Here is a 21519-nt window from a genome sequence, read left to right as displayed (position 1 = left end):
ACAGGTAACTAAAGGTACCAAAGCAACCATAACCAGGAGTCGTCGTCGTCGTCGTCACCATCATCACCACCACCACCATCATCATCATCACCATCATCATCATCACCATCATCATCACCTTCATCATCACCACCACCACCACCATCATCATCACCATCATCATCAAGATCATCTGGGCAAACAGCACACACATCTCGTCCCTTGTTGTTATGATTTGCACATATCCAGCTGCGTGAGGCATCCTTTATGCCTTTTTGCTGTCTCAGCCATTTGAAGCGAGGTTGCTCTGTAGATGCTCCTGACCTTGAGACCTAGGTTTCAAAGTCCGTCTTCCGGTTAATGACTGCTAATGCAGTTCCACGCCAAGCAGCTAGAACTGTGGATACAACTACGCCTTTGTGTATCCCAGCCAAGGAATGGATATTTTTTTTTCTTTAAAAAAATCATTTTATTGGGGCGCTCATACACTCGTATCACAACCCCTACATACATCAATTGTTTAAAGCACATTTGTACATTCATTCCCTCATCATTCTCAAAACATTTGCGTTCCAAGGAATGGATGATTTTGCAACGATGTGAAGAAAGACACCTTTTGTGGCTTCTCATCTATGAACCAGTTCCAGGCACCAGTAGCTGCGCTACAGTGTCCAGATACCACGATACGTATTCTCCATGGTCAGTAGCAGGTTGCAAACAATGAATATATTCAACCAGTCTTATCTCAAAAGCCTTGAGATCTTCTGACTGTTCTGGTGGTTCACTTCAGGAGATAGTTACGGTCATGGTCATGGCCTATGCCCCCACTGCATCACACCTCCCCAGCCTCTTCCTGGCCTCAGAGCCAACCAAAGCAATTGGTTTTTGTATTTCAATCTTGGATTCTGTCACCTTGGTATTCACTAATCACACCTGATCTGTGCAGCTTCCTACATATTCAAGTACATCATCTGGAAATATTAAAAATAAAAGGAAATATTAAAACTTTAAGTATTTTAAAGATGCTTAATCCTTATTTACACTTTGTAATTAATGTCCTTGCCCCTCATTGCTCTATTACAAGTGCAGTGATATTCTTATTTTGTTATAGAATTCAGGAGGGGGAGGAACTTTCAAAATTCTATCATGAAATAGAATATTATTGTCACCTAAAGCATAGCTACCATTTATCCATTAGCATTACTGTGTAACAAATATTCCTGTCTAGAGTCATAAAACCACTCTTATGTTCACAAAGTCTGTGGTTCAGGAGTTCAATGGGAGAATAGCAACAATTGAAGATTGGGGGCAGCTAGAGAACTGGAGTCCCTTTTATTTATTGATCCGTCATCTGACTGCGAGGAGTCAAAGTGCCACGGAGGTTCGTGGGAGTGGGTCGTATCGGTAGTTTTCCAATAGAGCTAAACCTTCACTCGAAAGTATTACTAAAACTATCAACCCAGTGACTCGACCTGCCAAGAATTCAGATGCCCACGCCAGTGGTCGAACTATGAGAACTGTCACATTGAAAGTGTCATAGTGAGTAGGCTCGTTGGTCTAGGGGTATGATTCTCGCTTTGGGTGCGAGAGGTCCCGGGTTCAAATCCCGGACGAGCCCTCCTTTTCCTTGATTGTTCATCGACCTGATACCTACAAGGTTAACAAGTGATCCAACATCTATGGCGAGGAGAGTTTTGGAGGACTGGTAGGGCTTGATTAAGGGCAATGTAACCGAGAGGAATTAAATGAAGGCTGAGCAAGATAGTGGGAGAAGAGGAAAGAACTTAGAAGGCAAAGGGCATTTATAGAGGTCATGGGAATGTACATATGTAAACATATTTATATATGACGATGGGGAAATAGATCTTTGTGCATATACTATAGGTTTAGTATTAAGGTATCAGATAGACATTGGGCCTGTACTCAAGTACTCCCTCAATGTAAAAACACGTTGTTCTATTAAACTGGCATTCTATGATGCTTACCTGGCCAACAGGATCGCTGAAGACAAAAGCGGGTGCATAAGCAAATGTGGTGAAGAAAGCTGATGGTGCCTGGCTATCAAAAGCTATAGCATCTGGCGTCTTAAATAAAGGCTTGAAGATAAACAAGTGTCCATCTAGCTGAGAAGCAACAAAGTCCACATGGAAGAAGGATACCAGCCTGTGTGATCATGAGGTGCCAAAGGGATCAGATATCAGGCATCAAAGAACAAAAAATCATATCATTGTGAGTGAGGGGGAGTGTGGAATGAGGACCCAAAGCCCATCTGTAGGCAACTGGACATCCCCTTATAGAAGAGTCTTGGGGAGGAGATGAGCCAGTCATGGGGCAGCATAACATCAATGAAACACACAGCTTTCCTTTAGTTCTTTAATGCTTCCTCCCTCCCACTATCATGATCCCAATTCTATCTTACAAATCGGGCTAGACCAGAGGATATACCCTAGTACAGATAGGAACTGGAAACGCAGGGAATCCAGGACAGATGAACCCCTCAGGACCAATAATGAGTGTAGCAATACCAGGAGGGTAAGGAGAAGGTGGGAGAGAAAGGGGGAACTGATCACAATGATCTACATATAAACCCCTCCCTAGGAGACGGACAACAGAAAAGTGGCTGAACGGAGATGTTGGACAGTGTAAGACATGACAAAATAATAATAGTTTTTAATTAGCAAGGGTTCGTGAGGGAGGAGGTGAGGTGAGGGAGGGGCAAAAATCAGGAGTTGATACCAAGGGTGCAAGTAGAAAGCAAATGTTTTGAGACATTTGTACGAAAGTCCTTGACACAATGGATGGATGGATGGTGATAAGAGTTCTATGAGACCCGAATTAAAAAAAAAAGTTATAGTCTCGGAAATGCACAGGGGCATTCTACCTGTCCTATAGGGTCATTATAAGTTACAACCAGAAGTTCGTTGGTAGTGAGTGGGGGTGGGGCGGGGGTTGGGGATCGTGGTCACGTGTTGGGTTGATCAGCTCCTGGAAACCACCACATGCTTTGCGGAGACAGACTACTCCTGGGGAGAGTTTTCCGTCTCAGAAACCCACAGGGACAATTTCACAACGCAGTTAGGGGTGTTAGGAGTCGGAATCGGATCGATGCAAGTGAATTCGGAGATTTGGGGTCTTAGTGAGACATTTTCACCTTTCCAATGGAAGGCGGCACTCCCAGAAGGTTGCAGGTTCCAGCTGCCAACCCCTGTCGGGGGTGGACGTGCTGTGCGGGAGCCTCTGGTAGCCGGGACCCGGCAATCTGACCACGGTCTGGGCCACACACCCATAGAATAAGGAAACAGGTTTATTCTGTGCGGGCTGGTTGGAAGCCCAAGGAGGATTGATCTTGGTGGGTTCCCGAGTCGAGACCACCTGGTCTGGATCCCAGGAGATGCGCCTCACCCTCGGGGAGACGCAGGAGAAGAAAGCTCTGTCGTCCCAGGGCAAGGGGACGGTGCGTCCTCACTGACCGCCTTTTGGTGATCGGAGGGCATTGGGCGGCCACATGGAAGGACAGAGCAGCTGTGGGTGTCCTGGATCTGTCCCTGATCCCTGGACCCGCAGACCGAGTTCTCAGTGGTCCCCTGCCCCGATGGCAGGTGCTGCTGTGTCCGTTGGGCACCTGATGGGGGAAGGGCATCACAGACCCGCTTCCGATACTAGGAATTTGGGGGCTGGACGCACTCCCTCCAGGGCCACAGCTACGGTCTCCACGCCTACCCTGCGCATCGGGAGGAATGGCTGCTGCTGCCCGCCTGGTTCACGTCTAGGCCCGGGACTCTAGCCTCATCTCCGTGGGGTTGAGTCCCTACGTGGGTAGCTCGTTTCTTAGTTTCGGCCTCACAAGGAGCGGGGTGCAGGGGTAGGGGCGTAGGGGTGCTGGGCTCACAAAACAGACGAGGTGGGAAGACGGCGGGATCCGTCACACTTTGGGGGAGGCCTTTCGCCGCCGGGGATTTGGAAGTTCATCTGCCCGCTGGGTCGGGAGCTCCCCGGAGTTTGTGTGCCCAGGGAGCTGGCGAATTTCTGTGAATTAACAGAAGGGCCAGCTTACGTGGCGCCGAGGGCACTGATGCCGCCCGCGGTCCGCCTTCCTGGGCGGGCCTGAGGCTGTCCGCGCGCGCAGTGGGGGGTGGGGGGGCCGGGCGGGCCGGGCACCCGGGCGCAGCGGCTGCCCACCGTTTGGGCGTCTCGCAGACGCGGGTGTGGGGCTCCCTCCGGGGATGTCCCAGTTCCTCCCAGGAGCCAATTCCCGAGTCTCCTCCCTCGGGCACTGGCCCCACCCGTCTCTTTCCAAGTGAAGCCATTCTCAAGGACCGTCTGAAGACAGAGCAGAGGGTGGCTCGTTGGTCTAGGGGTATGATTCTCGCTTAGGGTGCGAGAGGTCCCGGGTTCAAATCCCGGACGAGCCCTTTGTTTTTCTCATCCATCTTACTTTAAAGATTCTATTTGGTAATCTCACTTTTCAAATTTTGACCCCCCCCGGAAGTCACCCTGTATTTAAATAACAAATTATTATATATGACATTTTAATGTACAAACATTCATTTTATTAAAATATAAACGTGATATTTGTCTATCGTATACCTATGTATATAATAAATGATATGCATGTATATTATATATAATGGGAATCATCTAAAGGGACTGAGCTTCTTTTTAAAAGTCACCTGTTTGAGACCAGAGGATTGCTCACCTGGCTTTGGAACAGATGAAACACTGAGCAGGAGGCGGGCAGGGCGACTAGAGGAGCGGAAAGGAACCGCTCCAGCTTGGATAAGCAGGAAGGTGACGTCAGGATGCCGTTGGTGCTGGGGCAGAGCAGGGTCACGCGGAGCGATCTGCTCCCTCCACTTGTGGTTTTGCTTCAAGTCATATGCATTTCATCAAGGAGTCCTGGCAGAGGCCCAGGCTCCCACAGCATGCTCCGCCATGACACACGTGACAACTGAGCAGGACACACAGGGGCCTGGTTCAAAATGAGACCCGACCGGTGCAGTCAACCTCTAAGTGCGGCCTCTGCAACAGGGACAGCGGGTGGCCTGGTTGGCTGGGTGTCCAAGAGGTGAAAGATGTACCAAGAACCCATGTCTATTTATACCCTGAACAATGCCATCCTCAGTGACTCCACCAGTCACTAGAAACACCGGCAGCTCTATGTGCCTGGCTAGCTTAGGTGGGCATTGTATTCTACTGTCTTAAGATAGCCCTACTATGTCATAGTGAGTATGCCTACCTATATAGGATGGGCACGGGAGGCATGCCCGAGGAGAGAGCAGCAAGGCCAATGGTCCTGGGGAGACCTGGGAGGTGAGGGTGGTGGGGGAAGAGGGCGGTGAGCAGGCTGCACTATGGACAGGGGAACAACGGGTGTTGGAGTCAATAACAAGGAGGAGATAGGGATCCAACGGAGGGGGGTGTCAGAGAAACAGCAAACTAGTTAAGAGGAGGTACCAAGAGGCGGAAATAAGGGGAAAGTGAGAGTGGGGCAGGAAGAAGGTAAAAGGAAACAGAGGAAGGACCTAGGAAGCAAAGCAATGGATAGAGGTATAAACATAATGATGTACATATGCAAATACATTAATCCACAAAAATAGAGGTATTGACCTATATACATATATTTATATGGCAATACACTGAGGGAGGGAATGGGACTTTGGGCCTCTGCTCATACCCTCCCTTAATACAAGAACACTTTGTTTTAACAAATCTGCAGTCTGAGATATTCACCCTCTGGACATATTTGTTGAAGACAAAATGGGTGCATAGGCAAATGTGGTGAAGAGGTGGATGGTGCCCAGCTATTAAAAGATAGAGCATTTGGGGTCTTAAATGCTTGAAGTTACACAAGCCGCCATTCAGCAGGGAAGCAACAAGTCCACATGGAAGAAGCACACCACCGGTGTGATCATGAGGAGTCATTGGTACTGGGTCATAAGCATCAGAAGACACATAAAAAACAAAAACATATTGTTGAGAACGAGGGGTGCTGGAGAAGAGACCCAAAGCCCATCTGTAGACAATGGAACAATCTCCCCACAGAGGGCCCACAGGGAGGCGATGAGTCACCAGGGTGCAGTAAAGCATCAATGGAACACACTATATTCCTCTGGTTCCTTGAGGCTTCCTCACCCCCCACTACCATGACCCCAGTGCTGCGTCTCAATTCAGACTAGACCAGAACATGTACACGGGTATAGATAAGAGATGGGAGCTCACGACACAAAGAATCAGAAACAGGAGTGGGAAGAGTGATACCAAAAGGGTAGTGGGAGGAGGGAGAGAGGAAGGGAGAAAGGTGGAACCGATTGCAATGATGGACATATAACCTTACACCCCTCTACAGGGGGAAGAACAAGAGAAAACCTGGGGGAAGGGAGACAGCTGTCGGTGTGAGAGATGAAAACACTAACAATGCACAATCTATCAGGGTTATCAGGGTGGAGGGGAGGGGGAGGAGGAACAAAAGAAGCTGATACCAAGGGCTCAATAGAAAGTAAATGTCTAGAAAAGAATGAAGGCAACATACGTGCAAACATGCCTGATACAATCGATGTATGGATTGTGATAAGACTTGTATGAGTCCCCAATAAAGTGATTTTAAAGAAATGAAAAGTTATCATCACAAGAAAATAAAATGATGACCCGATAAGGAAGCCCGGCAACAGCAAGCACTACATGGAGGGTCCGAAGCCAAGGTCAGCATTTGGAGCTGACCAGCCCCTCGGTAAGGGAGGGAGCCTAAGCTCTCTGCTCCACTCCAGTAACTATCTGTGAATGGAACAAGCGATTCGACATGGGTTAAATCTTCTCCATCATAGCCAATCTGGGCAAACCATCAGAGAAGCTGCACTATGGGAAGATGAGTGCCGCTCCAGGATTGGAGGAAGGCTGATGAACAACCTGTGATATGCAGATGACACCACCTTGCTTGCTGAGAGTGAAGGGGACTTGAACTTCCCGGTGACGCTTCAGGATTGTAGCCTTCAGTGTGGATCACAACACAATGAAAAGAAGATCCATATCCACATGTGACCTCCTCCCTGGGAGATGGACGGCAGAGAAGGGGGGGAAGGGAGACTCCGGATGGGGCAAGATATGACAAAATAACAATCTATAAATTATCAAGGGATTGTGAGGGAGGGGGGAGCAGGGAGGAAGGGGGTAAAAAGAGGACCTGATGCAAAGGGCTTAAGTGGAGAGCAAATGCTTTGAAAATGATTAGGGCAAATAATGTACGGATGTGCTTTATACAATTGATGTATGTATATGTATGGATTGTGATAAGAGTTGTATGAGCCCCTAATAAAATGTAAAAAAAAAAAAGAAGATCCACATCCTCACAACAGGGCCAATATGCTAAATGGAGAAAACATTGAAGTTGTCAAGGATTTCATCTTGCATGGATTCTCAATGAAGGTTCATGGAAGCAGCGGTCAATAGAACCCACAACGCACGGCATTGGGTAAATACGTCTGCTGCACAAGATCTCTTTAAAGTGTTGAAAAGCAAGAACGCTACTTAATTTGTTTTGTTTTTTAAACCCAAACCATCCTATTTTCAGTGGCCACATATGCATGTGAAAGTTAAACAACGTGAAAGGACGACCGACTGAAGAAGAACGGGCGCGTTTGAATGGTGGGGCTGGGGAAGAACAGATCTGTCTAGGAAGCAGTACAGCCAGAGTGCTCGCAGAGGCAAAGCCGGCGAGACTTCTTCTCTCAGTATGTTTTGGACAGACCTTGGAAAAGGACATCATGCTTGGTGAAGTAGGACAATGAGAAAGAGGAAGGTCCTTAACGAGGTGGCTGTAACCTAGTGTCGGAAACCATGGCCTCGACCATAACCGTGACGGCGGGCTGGAGCAGGACGCGGCAGTGTTTCAGGTTGTTGCGCACAGGGTCGCTGTGAGTGGGAACCGACTTGAGGTCACCTAGCAACAACGACAACGATTTGGAGGCTCAGAAGCCCCCAGGGGCTGTTGTGTTCTAGAGGCTCGCCAGGTGTCAGAATCGACTCGATGGCAGTGAGTTTTGGTAGTAAGAGAGTCACTTAACACACTCCCCTACAGAGCTGCTTCTGTCACTTCCGTAGGAGTGGGTGTGGCCTTCCCCCAGAGGGCATGTTCCAGGGGCTCTTGTGGCTTCAAGACCCAGCATGCAATCCCTGCTGGAGGCAAGATGTCTTAGGGACAGAACTCCGGATAAACTGGCAAGGGACCGGGACAGTAACTCCGATTCTAGCATCTCAAAGAGGGTCCGAAAGCTGGACTCTCCGAACTCCGAGCGCCCCCTAAACTCATCTGGACACCTGTCCCCTCCCTGCACAAGAACTGGCTCTATGCCTGAAGGTTTAAGTAAGGAGACGTGGCTCGTTGGTCTAGGGGTATGATTCTCGCTTTGGGTGCGAGAGGTCCCGGGTTCAAATCCCGGACGAGCCCGGTTTTCTTTCCCTCAGTGATGTAGTTCTTGTGCGTTGGGTCGCCATGTACAAGAATGGGAGTTCCAAACTAGACCGGACTCGGAAGCAAACAGGAGCAGTTCTACCCTGTCCTTTCCTCATGGAGGGGGTAGAATTAAGACAAAGGCGCTGCTATCCAGGCATAGGAGGCTTAGCACTGAGCAGCTAGCCCACCAGCAGCTTCATGGGCGAAAGACTAGTCTTTTTTCTTCTTAAAAAATCATTTTATTGGGGCTCATACAGCTCTTATCACAATCCATACATCCATCAATTGTATAAGGCACATTTGTACATTCGTTACCGCATCATTCTCAAAACATTTGCTCTCCACGTAAGCCCCTGGGTAAGACAGTCTTTCTGTTCTGGTAGAAATTTGCAGCCTCACAAAACCACTGGGGCAGTTCTACTCTGTCCTATAGGGTCACTTTGAGCCGGAATTGACTCAGTGACAGTGAGTTTGGGGATACTTCGTGTTAATGAGACACTTTCACCTTTAGTGGAAGATGGGAAACCCAGAAAATTTCCAGTTGTGGCAATCCAGGGAGTTGGGAGCTCCTGACTCCTGGGACTAGCTTTTCTGCTCTGGTAATGAGACCCAAACATCACCATCAACAACAACACACAATCCTATCAGTTTCTGAGAGTCTTTATGGAACTAGCGAGCCCCTTCCCCTCCCCCAAAGAAAATCCCACCTTCCTCCCACAGAGCCACCATTGGTTTTGAACTGCTGATCTTGCAGATTGCAGCCTAATATACACCCACTATATCACCAGAGCTCCCAGTGATGGAGCCACTGATCAGAAATGTTAGGCAGTGTCAGTGGGATTCGAACCCACATCCCAAAGCTCTCAGCTGGGTTCCTAGGTGGTGGAGGTCATATATAATAAGCAAATAGGCTTGGTGGTAGTTACCTAATTTCATGTCAACTTGAAGATATATAACAGTGTAGGGGTGGAGTTTAGCTTGTCAATCAAGTCACAGCCTGCTGGTGACTCCTTGTAGGGGTGGCCTTCTCAGAAGGAGGGCCCTGGGAACCTCCCCTCTCTCTCTGTCACACGTTCCTGATGGCTGATCCTGGATTGCTGCCAGAGCCACTGCCATTGGATCCACATGTCTTTGCACCCACCATTCTGTGATCTTCCTGCATTCTGTATCATTGCCTGTGGCTGCGTGAGTCTGAAGAGGGACTTATGGACTAACATCGGACGCAGGGACTTGAGTTGGACTGGGCTGGGATGTTTTCCTGATATATAATTACTTCTTGATATAAAGTTCTCTCTTACACATATCTAAGTGTCGCAGGATTTGTTTCTCTAGTCAGCCTGGCCTTACACAGGCTTATTCTGCATAGGCTGGTATGTGTCCAGGGCACATCATCCTTGTAGGGGTTCCTGGACTGCCTGCTACATCTGGATGAGCCCTGTTTTTACTTCACAAGTCGAATTTTAGTGGAAAGAGAGGGAGGAGGTCACGTGTCTTCCTTAGTGGCCACAAATTGGCGTCCTGCGGGCTGTCCTGGGTCCTAGGAAATTCACCTGAGTCATGAGGGGACACAAGAGCCCAAAGGCCTGGCTTCAGAGGATGCAGGAGGAATCCTTCCTCATCTGCTGGATTTTTGGGGATCAGACAGCGCTGGCCACACTGAAGGGCCAAACTGCGGAGCTTAGCGTGAACCTGACCCCAATCCCTGGATTCATGGATCCATGCACCCACAGGCCCTTTCTTCAGCCCTTCCTACGTCTTGGGTGATGGGAGCAGCACTCTTAGCGAGGCACCTGGCATGGGGAGGGTATCATTGACCAGACCCTGATACTGGGACAGTTGATGGCTGGCCCCACTTCCTCCAGAGCCGCAGCTGCGGCTGTGGACCTTCCATGCGCTCGCCGGGGTACGGCTGGTACTGCCCGCCTGGCTCACTCTGGAGCTAGGGCCTCCTAACCTAATTCTCCGGGGTTAGAGACCCCACGTGGATAGTTCGTGTTTTGGTTTAGGCCTTGATGGAAAAAAAGAGGGCTGGGGGAGGCAGCAGTCCGCTTGGATAGTGGGGTGGGGTGGGGGAAAGACAGAGGGACTAGTCTTTGGACATCCGGGCTTGTGTCATAGATGCCGCCCACGGTCCTTCCTGAGGTCTGGGGTTGTCCCAGCGAGTTAGTGAAGGGGATGGGCTGGGGTCCAGGGCTCAAGGGCTACTTTGTGCCTCTCCCAGAGGTGGATGTGGGGCTCCTTTGGGCGTTCCACCTCTTTCCAGGGGTCAGGTCCCAACAATGACGACCTGCATCTTTTTTTTTTCCCCCAGAAGAGACCTCCCTCCCCCAACTCCCTCTCCCTCTCCCACCCACCCCCAAAAGCTCATTTGTTATTTAGCTACAGGATGGCTTCAGCAGGGTGGAGTTTGAAGAACTAGCTCTTTAAGGGTGAGAGGGAGAGATGGGTCGATTGCGTGGAAATGAAAATTGGAACGTGGGCCCTCTTGCACTCTAAGCAAGAACCCTAACCCTTAGACCAACAAACCACAGCACGAGGAGCTCCAGGCGGGTCGCTGTTACTCCCCCTGCCACCTCCCCATCCCACCCCCCGGTTCCTTGCTAGTCTTGGGCAGGGAAAGATGGGGACAGGACCGGACGAAGGAGACTCGGATCTGACAGTCGGGAGGAGCTGAGACGCCCGAGGGAGCCCCACACCCTCCTTTCGGAGACGGACGAAGTTGGGGCAGCCCCTGCGCCCTTGACTCCGGCCCACCCCCTCCACTGCGCGCTGGAACAGCCTCGGGTTTGATTAGGAAGGGGGACCGCGGGTCGGTGTCCTGGTCGGGGTCGCGAACGCGTTCAGGTTCAGGATATGCTCCGCTTTTCTGTCTTTTCTCATGGCCAAGGGTGACCCGATCCCGAAGAATACAGCGGATGCAGATGGACTGGTGTCGGCATCTGGAAAGCCTGCCCTTCCCTGTTCCAACAGCCTCGCCCCCGCCCCCGCCCCCAGTCAAACCAGAGGAATTTCCTGGGAGCCAGACCTGCCGGGAGCGCGATCCAAGTTCTGAGACCAGAAAGAAGCCCGAGTCGCTTCGCTCCCTCACTCCTTGGAATTCAGCTGAAATGCTATTTAAAATCCGAGCAGGGCTCGTCTGCTCTTGGCAGGGGGGGGGGGGGGCCTCCGGAACCTACGCGGGGATGATTCCCCAAGGGCGTGCACCCAACTGACACAGAAGCTAATTTCCTTACTCCGCGGGCGCACCTTTCGGACCTTGGCCTCATTACCAGGACAAGCCAGCTAGTACCAGCTGTCACAGGCTCCGTCCACCCGCCACCAACAGCTGAAACCTGGGTCTACGGCCTTGCACTCAGAAGGTGAAAACGTATCCAAAAATCTCCAACCTGGATTCTGACTCACAAACGACACCTGCCCATTTCTGAGGTGGTAAACTCGAACTGCCAAAAGAGCAAACAGGTCTGCCTTGGGAGAAGTATAGTCAGAATGCTTCTTTGAAGCAAAGACTAGGGACACTTCATCTCATATAATTCGGACGTGTTGTTAGGAGAGACCAGTCCCTGAAAGACATCTTACTTGGTAAAATAGAGGACCAGCACAAAAGAGGAAGGCCCCAAGGAGATGGACTGACACCCACCGTGGCTGCAAAAATGGGCTCAAACATAACAATTGTGAGGATGACCAGCACCCAGCAGGGTTTCCCTTCAGTTATATTTTGGGCGCTAAGTATGAGTCGGAACTGTATCAATGGCACCTAACAACAACAACAACAACAACAAATCTTACCAGCCTCAGCTTTCTTCCTGGAGCAGCTGGTGGTTCAAACTGCTGACCTCCTGGTTAGCAGCTCAGCGTGCAGCATTTTATGCTAGGAGGGAAGAAACTGGACCTTCTCTTGCCCAAAAGCAAGAGTCTTGAGAATAATGAGGGAAACGAATGTGTAAATGTGCTTTACACAATGGATGTATGTATGGATTGTGATAAGAGTTGTATGAGCCCCAAATAAAATGATTTTTAAAAAAAAGCAAGAATCACACTGCTAGACCAACAAGCTACACCAATAATTGCTTTTTTCCTGCCTGCAGGAAAGAGCCAGTCTTTGTGCTGGCAGCAGACAGGCACCCAGATAAGAATAGGGGGAACCCCGAGGGATTCCAACTTCGGGGTCCTCTCTGCATGTGGTGCAAGAAGTGGGGTGCTGTCCTCATACAGTGCCAGTGTCTCAGGGAGTTCTGTCCCCAGGGTATTCTGTCTCTGGGAGGAGGTGGGGTAGGGCTTGCATGCTGGGTCTGGGAGCCAGAACCCCTGAAAAACTCCCTCCTTGAGAAGGCCACACCCACGGGGTGCTATCCGTGCGACAGAAATAACTTTAGAGGTGCAGTGTGTAAATAGCCATCTTGCTACCAAGATTCAGTACCCAGTGCCCCTCAACAATGGGGTTTGGAGGCTCAGCTCAAAACCCACTGTATCACTACACTGTTGCCCCTTCATACCCCAAAAGCCACAATGGAGTTATATCCGATTCAGCGGGACTCATAGTCCCAGAGGCTACTGGGTAAAAATGTAACGCCCAACGTGGGGCTCGAACCCACGACCCTGAGATTAAGAGTCTCATGCTCTACCGACTGAGCTAGCCGGGCACTTGGAAACCATTTTGACATGGAGTCACTGGTGAGGTCACCTGAGCGTGGCGCTGCCCAGGGCATTAATCCAATGTGGGTCCCACAGATGAATGGTACAGCTTTAATCTTAACACCCAGGCAACCAGGCCACCAGCCCTGCCTACTGCAGACTGGAGAGGCTGTCTGACTCCAGACCAGAACCGAGTATCCTAAATCTTGTTTCACTCATTGTCACAGCCAGCCATGGGCAGAGCATGTGGCAGAAACCAGGGCCTCCCTCCTTTCTTTGTTGAAATGCAAACGACTTGGGGTAAGAAGACAGCTGGTGCGGGGAGGGGCCACATGCTTGTCCAAAGGCCTAGTCACTGCCTGAGAGCAAGGAGCTGGTGCTCACAGTGCCCACAGCAACCTTAGTCCCCATCATCCCCTCCACACACACAATTCAAACCCCCAAAGCTGATTTGTCCTGTTGCTGCTTTATCGAGAGAGAGAGAGAGAGAGAGAGAGAGAGAGAGAGAGAGAGAGAGAGAGAGAGAGAGAGAGAGAGAGAGAGAGAGAGAGAGAGAAGAGAGAGACCTCATGCCTGCTGGGGTTGGTTCTCCAAGTGATGGTCCAAGCTGTCCGGACCTCACTGAGGACACCCAACCCCCAATAAGCCTCCACTATGCAGTCTCCCAGGTTTCAGGATCTATGCCTTCGAGGTCTTTCCTCAGCCCCCTGGGCCTCCAACCTGGGCGCTATGGCTCAGGGGAACTGGATGTCCAGGACTGTCCTTGCCGCAGAGAGGAGAAATCGCGGGGGGGGGGGGTTGGGAAGGGGATGGGGATGACAAGTGGTGGAGAGCGCGGATTATCTCCCCCAGAGGGAACAATTGGACCCTCGCGGAGCCCTCCCGGGGCACCGTGAGAGAGAGGCTTCCCGACACACCTGCTCTCGGGACTGGGCCTCCCCCTCCCACAGCCCCACCGCGAACCTGATCGGGCCCGTCCTCCTTACTGCCCCTCTGCTGGTTCGTTTCCAGCATCCAGTCTCCCTGCCTGCTTCGCTCCTCGGCTTTGTTTGGAAGTCACTGTGGCTGGTCCCTACGCCTCCCCGCCCCCCCGCCCCGCATCCCGCTCTCTTCCTCTGAGATTCCCAAGGGAGGGCAGGTGAAGCAGGAGGCCCAGAAGGTTGATCGGTGTCTACAATGTCTACGATGTCTACGGGGCAGAAAGGGAGCACAGAGAAACCAGGGAGCCGGTGGAGGAGCCTAGAACACCGGGCTGGGGGTGTTGGTGTTGGTTTGAAAAGCTGACATACCTCCGTTGGTGGTATGACATATGACGCCCCACCCCCACCCTTCACAACACAAAATTCATTTTAAAAAACAAGCATCATACAATGCTCAAATCATTTTCATTTCATTTTTAAGTTTGAAGCTTTTGTTTTCCGAGAATCATTGATGAATTTTAGTTTTTTAAAAGAATTTTGTTCTTTTGGCGTGTGTTTAGTTCATTATGTGTTGAATTATTTTTCAATTGTATTTCAGTCAAGTTCGACAGCAGTCGCTCAGCTTTGGTCCGCTCCGCGCCAGGCGCCTCCGTCGCTTACCTGACCAAGCTTCGCTTCTGTTTCTGCTGACTTGACTTGTGGTCTGTTCTGTCCGTTTAGACTCCCTGCCTTTTATCTTGGTTTGAAAGTGACGGTGGACCGTCTGGTCTCATACAGGTGATTTTTATTTTTAAAAGACTCGATATTTCCATAAGAATTTCAACTTTTTTTTTGAGTGACCCGACCCACCCTGTCTTTTTAAGAAGTTCATCATTTTGAAAAAAAGTTAATATGCTAGTTTAGCTACAGAGTGGACCCAAGGGGCTCGAAGTTATGAATTAGATCTCTGAATAGAATTCGCAAGGGCTGTGGGAGTTGGGAAAACGAAGGGCTCGTCCGGGATTTGAACCCGGGACCTCTCGCACCCTAAGCGAGAATCATACCCCTAGACCAACGAGCCACACCACACGTACTTCCAAGGGTCTCCTTGTGGCCTTTTAGATCTTGGGTGGTACCGATGGAGTCATTACAAGAAGGAGACTCAGGATCTGACGCCGGGGAGGAGCTGGGACGCCCAAGGGAGCCCCACACCCGCCTCTCCGAGACGCACAAAGTGGGCAGCCCTTGAGCCCAGGACCCGAGCCCGCCCTTCCACTGCGCGCTGGCACAACCTCCGGCCCGCCCAGGAAGGCGGACCGCGGGCGGCATCAGAGCGCCTCGGCGCCACGTAGACCAGCCTTTCAGTCACTTCCCGGACATTCGCGAAGCCCCGAGCGTGCTGTGGACACAACCCCACCCCGACTAGTCCCTCCCGCGTCTCTGAGCCCGCTGCCCGACCTTCTGTCTTAGTAAGGTTGAAACCCAGACAGGAGCCGCACCCCCGCACCCCCCTTTGGAGCTCGAACACAGGAGATTGAGGTTAGGAGGCCTGGGCTCCAGGGGTGAGCCAGGCGAGCGGAGCCAGCCATGCCCTCCGGCGCGCAGGGATGGCCTGGCCACCAGAGCTGCAGCCCGGAGGAAGTGGGCGAAGCCATCAACTGTCCCAATACCAGGGGCCGGTCAGTGGTGCCCTCCCCACACCCGATGACAAGTTGAGACTGCTGTTCCAGCTACGCAGGCCCTGGGGAGGGCTGCGGACACGGCCTGCCTGTCCAGGGGTGCAGGAGTTAGGGGTCTAAATCAGGTTCAGCTCACATGGTCTGATCGTGATCCCCAAGAATCCAGTGGGTGAGGATGGAGTGGTCCCACACCCTCTGAAACCGGACCTTCCGCCTCCTCCCAGCGACTCCGGCGAATTTCCTGGGACCATGGAAGGAAGACCAGTGGCCTCGCTCTCTCTGTTTCAGCTACAAGGAGAAAGCAAGTAAAAGCAGGGCTGGTCCCGACCGCAGGTGGCCCTCAGGAACCTGGATAAGCCTATTTGTTTATTTTAAATGACCTTTCGGGCCCAGGATCCCAGCACAGGTCTATGGGCTGTGGGCTGGCCTCTTCACCAGGCAGGTGCCCTAGGCTCAGGTATCAGGGGCTTTGGACCGGAGGGGGGCGTCCCCAGCAGTTGTGGCAGCTGGAAGAGTCATCTTCTGGGTCTCCTGTCTTCCACGGAAGAGGTGAAAACGTCTCACTGAAACAAAATACCTCCAAACACATGGCTTCCTCGTTTTTGTTGACTCAAAATGACCCTATAGACAGAACTGCCCCTGTGGGTTTCCTAGGCTGTACATTTCTACCGGGGGTAGGGGTGGGGTGGGGAGAAAGCCACATCTTTCTCCCATGAAGCAAATGGGCTGAAACCACGCGCTGTGCGGTTAGCAGCAGTGCGTAGCCTCCTAGGTCAGGACAAACTCAGCTGCTAAACCCAAACCTAAACCCAAATTCACTGCCATCGAGTCAGTTCTGCACTCCTGGCAACCCTGTAGGATAGTGGGTTTGGATAGGCCTAGGATAGGCCTCGCCTGGAAAGTTTCTAGGACTGCAAGTCTTTATTGCTGTTGCTACTGATCTGACTCACAGCGACGTGTGCACAGCAGAAGGAAACACTGCTGGGGACCCTGCGCCATCCTCACAGTGGCTCTTATGTCTGGGCCTACTGTTGCAGCCACTGTGTTCATCCATCTCCTTGAGGGTTTTCCTTACTTTTTGATGCCCCTTTTTATTTTAACCAAGCATGATGTCATTCTCATGGGACTAGTTATTGTTGGGGTGAGGGGGTCCCCAACACTCGAATGGGTCTTCAGGAGCGAGTTTGCGATGATCAAAAATGATAGAGACAGATAGACAGACATCAAGGCACAGGGGCTCCTCGTCCCATGTCAGGACTGAGGAAGTGAATGCATTTTCCAAGGGGGCTTACAGATCTTTCAAAGGGATGCACACACACAGCTAACATATTCAAGAGGTGACATCAGTGGGTAACATAATAAACAAGCAATAAACAACTAGGTCACCATTGACCTAGTGCTAGTTGTCCTCAAAGGTCTCTGAGCCCTCTCCAGAGGCAGTAATCTCTGATCAGCAAGAGATGTCGAAACAGAGTTTGCTACATTTTGCAGTGCATTGGCCGTAGACCCTGATTTCTCTTATCTACAGAAAACTCAGGCATAGCAAGTAGCCAGACACAGGTATGAGACATCTTTTTTGTAGCCCCCTTATGACAGTTCCTTTATTGGGGTGGGTTATTGGAGGTACTGTGTCCAGTCATGAGACTGTGTATTAAGATTTTTTCATATCTCATAACCGTGAAGATCTTCTCCCACTGGAGTTTGCTTTCCAGACCTCTAGAGGATTTAGCTGCATTACATTTTCATCCAGTCCCTCAGTTTAGCACATGTCCAAAGTACACGAGAGATGTCTCACCATTCTTGTCTCTAAGGGCATTCTGACGGTACCTCCCCCAATATAGTTTGTGTATTCTTTTTGGCAGTCCACAGTATTGTCAATATTCTTCTGCAGCACCATAATTGAAACACAAAGATTCTTCTTTGGTCTTCCTTATTCAATGTTCAACTTTCACATGCATGTTGGACAATTGAAAATATCAAAATTTGAGTCAGGGCACACACCTCAGTCCTCAAAGTAACCTCCTTGCTTTTCAACACTTTAAAGAAGTCTCGGGGAGCAGATACACCCAACGCAATGCTTCATTTAATCTTTTGACTGCGGCTTCCATGAGAATTGATTATGGATCCAGGCAAGGTGAAGTAATTAACAACTTCAATCTATTCTGATGATCATGTTGTCACCTATTCATTCAGTTGTGAAGATTTTGGTCTTGACATTGAGTTGTAATCCACACTGAAGGCTGAAATTCTTGATCTTCATCAAGCGCATGCTTCGATTCCTCCTCACTTTCAACAAGCAAAGTTGTGTCATTTGGTTGTGAATAAGCTTTCCTCCAATCTTGATGCTGCCTTTTCCTTCGTATACTCCAGCTTCTCGGATTATCTGCTCAGCATACAGTTTGAGTAAGTATGGTGAGGGGATACAACCCGGACACACACCTTTCCTGATTTTCAACGATGCAGGAGTCCCTTGATTTGTTCACCCAACTGGTACTTGATCCAGGTACACATTCTGCATAGCCACAATGAAGCTTTCTGGAATTCCCATTCGTCTACAGGCTATCCATAGTTTATTATAGCTCACACAGTCAAATGCCTTTGAGTAGTCAACAAAACACAAGTAAGCATCTTTCTGGTATTTTCTGCTTTGAATCAAGATCCGTCTGATGTCAGCAAAGGATCTCAGTAAAGCAACTCCCAAGGTTGACACGTCATCTTAGGAGTGAGGGGGTTCAGGAGCCTGTCCTGCTGATGTATGGGCTTGCTGGCTATCTGATCAAGGGTCCAAGCTGCCCAGACCTCATAGAGCCTCCGCCACCCAGCGGCACTCAGGTTTCAGGATGCTAATCTTCAAGCGTCTTCTCTCTCCGTGCCCCACCAACTCCCACTCCTGCCTCCAGCCTGGACTGGAGAACACCTGGGTCCTCTGGCACCCACCCTGTGAGACCAGAGCCTCAGATCAACAAGGCGTCCACTGCTGTTATTTCACTGTTTGGATCGGTCCTTTTGCGGAGCTAGTGTCCCCCCCCCCCCCCCCCGAGTTCCTTGCCTGGGAGTCTCTGGAAAGTGGTCTGGCTCCCTGCTAGAGCAAAGGAGACGCCCCTCCAGGTGGGCGCTGGAATTCAGCATCTAGGTATAACGCTCGCCTGCGGCCCTGGGCGCGGGGACTTCTTCCTGATCTGGGGCAGGGCCTAGAGGAGCCCAGGAGGGTTCTGAAAAGAAGGGAAGGGGCTACAGAAGCCTTTTTCAGGTTCCCCAGGGGCCAGCTCCCTAACTGATCAGCTCTGATCTCCTTGGCTTAGGCCTTCTTCAGGCGAAGGACGCCCTTACGGTGATGAGTCTTATTGCAAGACGTGGGTGTTTCTGACTCGAAAGGACTCGCCTTTTCTCCCTCCGCGCTGCTCACCGCCAGGACCAGATTGGGCAAGCACTCTGGCAGCAGGACTCCAATGAAAATGTTTACAAGCGTCCACAGCAGCTCTTTAAACAAACAAACAAGCCGGAAACTTTAAAACAACGGACGAGTTGTCCCTTACAGGGACAATGTAAACCTCGGGGCCTGGGGCAGTTGTTAGTTTGTGCATCAGAATCCAGGTTGGAGAATTCAGGAGATGTTTTCCCCTTTTCAGCGCCAGACGGGAGACCCAGAGAGGGCAGGTTCCGACTGCCACAGCTGTGGGCGGGGCGCAGGTGACAGCTGGGACTAGCTCACATAACGAGGCAATGAGACCACGGTCCTGAAAGGCGAGGCGGTGAGAGTGGGAGGGGAACCTATGGGATTAGGAACGAGGGTTCTTCTGCGCCCGCTGGGCGGAGGCCCAGGACAGTTCATCCTCGTGCGGGTCCCCGCGGTCCGCCAGCCAAGTGCAGACCAGCCCTCCTCGGATCTTAAATCGCTTTTCAGCTGGACGCCAGGGAGCCAGGTGACTTCGTTCGGGTCGCAGTACTTGAATCGCATACCCGCTGGTCTAGGTCCTAGGACGTTCACCTGAGTTGGCAGATGTGTGTGTGTGTGTGTGTGTGTGTACAACCAGATCATCCGCACCCGCCCGATTCTTTGCGATCCAATCACCCTTGGCAATGCAGGACAGGAAGGTAGAACGTGCCTTTCACCTAACTCCAACCCTAATCTCTGGACTCCGGGCCCCGCGGGCCCCATCTGCAGCCCTCCCCATGACTTGGTGGCGGGAGCAGCGGTGTCAACTAGGCGCCCAGAGTGGAGAGGGCATTTCAGTGACCCGCTCTTGGCACGGGACAAGGAGGCGGCTCCGGTTGCCGGAGTTGCCCTGTGCGCTCAAGGGCAAGGGTTATGTTGCGCCCCTGCCTCACCCGTAGGGAAGCTCAGTTCTGCAGGTTCGACCCTCCACGGGGGCAGCTAGCGTTTTGATTTTGGCCTTGCGAAGGGGTTGGGGTGGGGGTGGGAGAGGCGGGGTCTTTGGGCTCAGAGAAGATGGAGGGACCGGTCACAAGGTGAGGGAGGCCTTTCCGAGCTGGCAGGGTCCTAGGGATTTCGGTCCGCAGTCCAGAGTCGCCCGAGTCTTTGGAGGTTCGTCTTCAGGCTGAGCTGGGACTTCTTCCAGTTGTATTCCCAACAGCGCGCTTGCGGTTGCGAGGAATAAAAGTGACCCAAGGGCCGGTCTACGTGGCGCCGAGGCGCAAAGATGCAGCCAGCAGTCTGCCTTCCTGGGCTGGCGCGAGATTGTCCCAGCGCGCAGTGGAGGGGGCGGGTCGGGGCTGGGGCACAAGGGCTGCTTCTACTTTACGCGGGACTTAGGCATCGTGGCTCCCCCCGGGTGTTAGATTTCAAGTCTAGTCCTCCCGGCGTCGCTTCCGGTCAACTCCAAGTACAGTTGGTCTCAAGGACCCATCTGACGGCACCTAACAAGTGGCTCGTTGGTCTAGGGGTATGATTCTCGCTTAGGGTGCGAGAGGTCCCGGGTTCAAATCCCGGACGAGCCCTTCCTTTTCCCCCCAAACAGTCCATCCAACCCTTCTGCTTTGAAGGATTCTTATTGGATATCTAATTCTTCAACTCGACAGCGAAGTAACAAAGTGAAAACAAAACCAAAAAGTGTGTTTTTGGAGGGTCAGAGCTCCTTTACAAATCCGCAAGGTCAGCAGGCTGAACTAGGCAGTTCCGCGGGAGGAAGACCGGCTTTCTGCTCCGGTGAAGAGTTACAGTCTTGGAAACTCCTGTCCTCTTGGGTCGCTCATAATTGGCACCGACTCCATGGTAGTGAGTTTCTTTGTATTGGATGAGACCAGACAGTCCACCTTGACTTTCAAACAAAGGTGAGTAGGCAAACAGGCAGGGTGTCTAGACAGACGGAAACGTCCAACCTGAGCAGACACAGGAGGGGGACGAGGATCAGCACTTTCGGGACACTGTGCACTGCAGGCCAAAGCCACTGAGAATCTATTGAAGGGGTTACTTAAATTGCGACGACAACACAATAAAATATTTTAAAAAGAATTGAGCACACACAAAAAATGAGTAGCTGATACCAACGGCTCAAGTAGAGAGCAAATGTTTTGGGAATGATGATGGTAACAGATGTACAGATGTGCTTGACACAATGGATGTATGGATGCATTGTGATAAACATTGTACGAGCCCCCAATAAAATGATTCAAAAGAATATGAGGTGGTTGAAAATACAAAGAGAGAGAGAGAGAGAGAGAGAGAGAGAGAGAGAGAGAGAGAGAGAGAGAGAGATGAACACAATAATAAATGAAGATTGAATATAACCAAACAAAAAAGCTTCGAGCTCTTTTGGTTTAAAAAGCTGACTCTCATGTCATTGGAGGTCACCCTCTGGCAGTTGCGTTCTGTTTTTCCGTTTTTTGATATATGAAACCCAGGATTGATGAGCAAGGGTTTCCG

General features: G+C 51.0%; 6 non-coding genes across 6 annotated transcripts; 4 read left to right on the top strand and 2 right to left on the bottom strand.

Annotated features, from left to right (window-relative positions):
• Positions 1–1525: 1525 nt before the first annotated feature.
• TRNAP-UGG (transfer RNA proline (anticodon UGG)) lies at positions 1526–1597 on the top strand. The gene has a single exon. It is a non-coding gene; the product is annotated as a tRNA-Pro (tRNA).
• Positions 1598–4319: 2722 nt separating this feature from the next.
• Positions 4320–4391, top strand: TRNAP-AGG (transfer RNA proline (anticodon AGG)). The gene has a single exon. It is a non-coding gene; the product is annotated as a tRNA-Pro (tRNA).
• Positions 4392–8347: 3956 nt separating this feature from the next.
• Positions 8348–8419, top strand: TRNAP-UGG (transfer RNA proline (anticodon UGG)). Its single transcript has one exon. It is a non-coding gene; the product is annotated as a tRNA-Pro (tRNA).
• Positions 8420–12992: 4573 nt separating this feature from the next.
• Positions 12993–13065, bottom strand: TRNAK-CUU (transfer RNA lysine (anticodon CUU)). Its single transcript has one exon. It is a non-coding gene; the product is annotated as a tRNA-Lys (tRNA).
• Positions 13066–14965: 1900 nt separating this feature from the next.
• TRNAP-AGG (transfer RNA proline (anticodon AGG)) lies at positions 14966–15037 on the bottom strand. Its single transcript has one exon. It is a non-coding gene; the product is annotated as a tRNA-Pro (tRNA).
• Positions 15038–20522: 5485 nt separating this feature from the next.
• TRNAP-AGG (transfer RNA proline (anticodon AGG)) lies at positions 20523–20594 on the top strand. Its single transcript has one exon. It is a non-coding gene; the product is annotated as a tRNA-Pro (tRNA).
• Positions 20595–21519: the final 925 nt, after the last annotated feature.

Source organism: Tenrec ecaudatus, chromosome 12 (assembly GCF_050624435.1).
Source record: "Tenrec ecaudatus isolate mTenEca1 chromosome 12, mTenEca1.hap1, whole genome shotgun sequence".
Taxonomy (NCBI): Eukaryota; Metazoa; Chordata; class Mammalia; order Afrosoricida; family Tenrecidae; genus Tenrec; species Tenrec ecaudatus.
The sequence above is the reverse complement of the archived record's forward strand: the minus strand, read 5'-3'. Positions and strand labels throughout refer to the sequence as shown.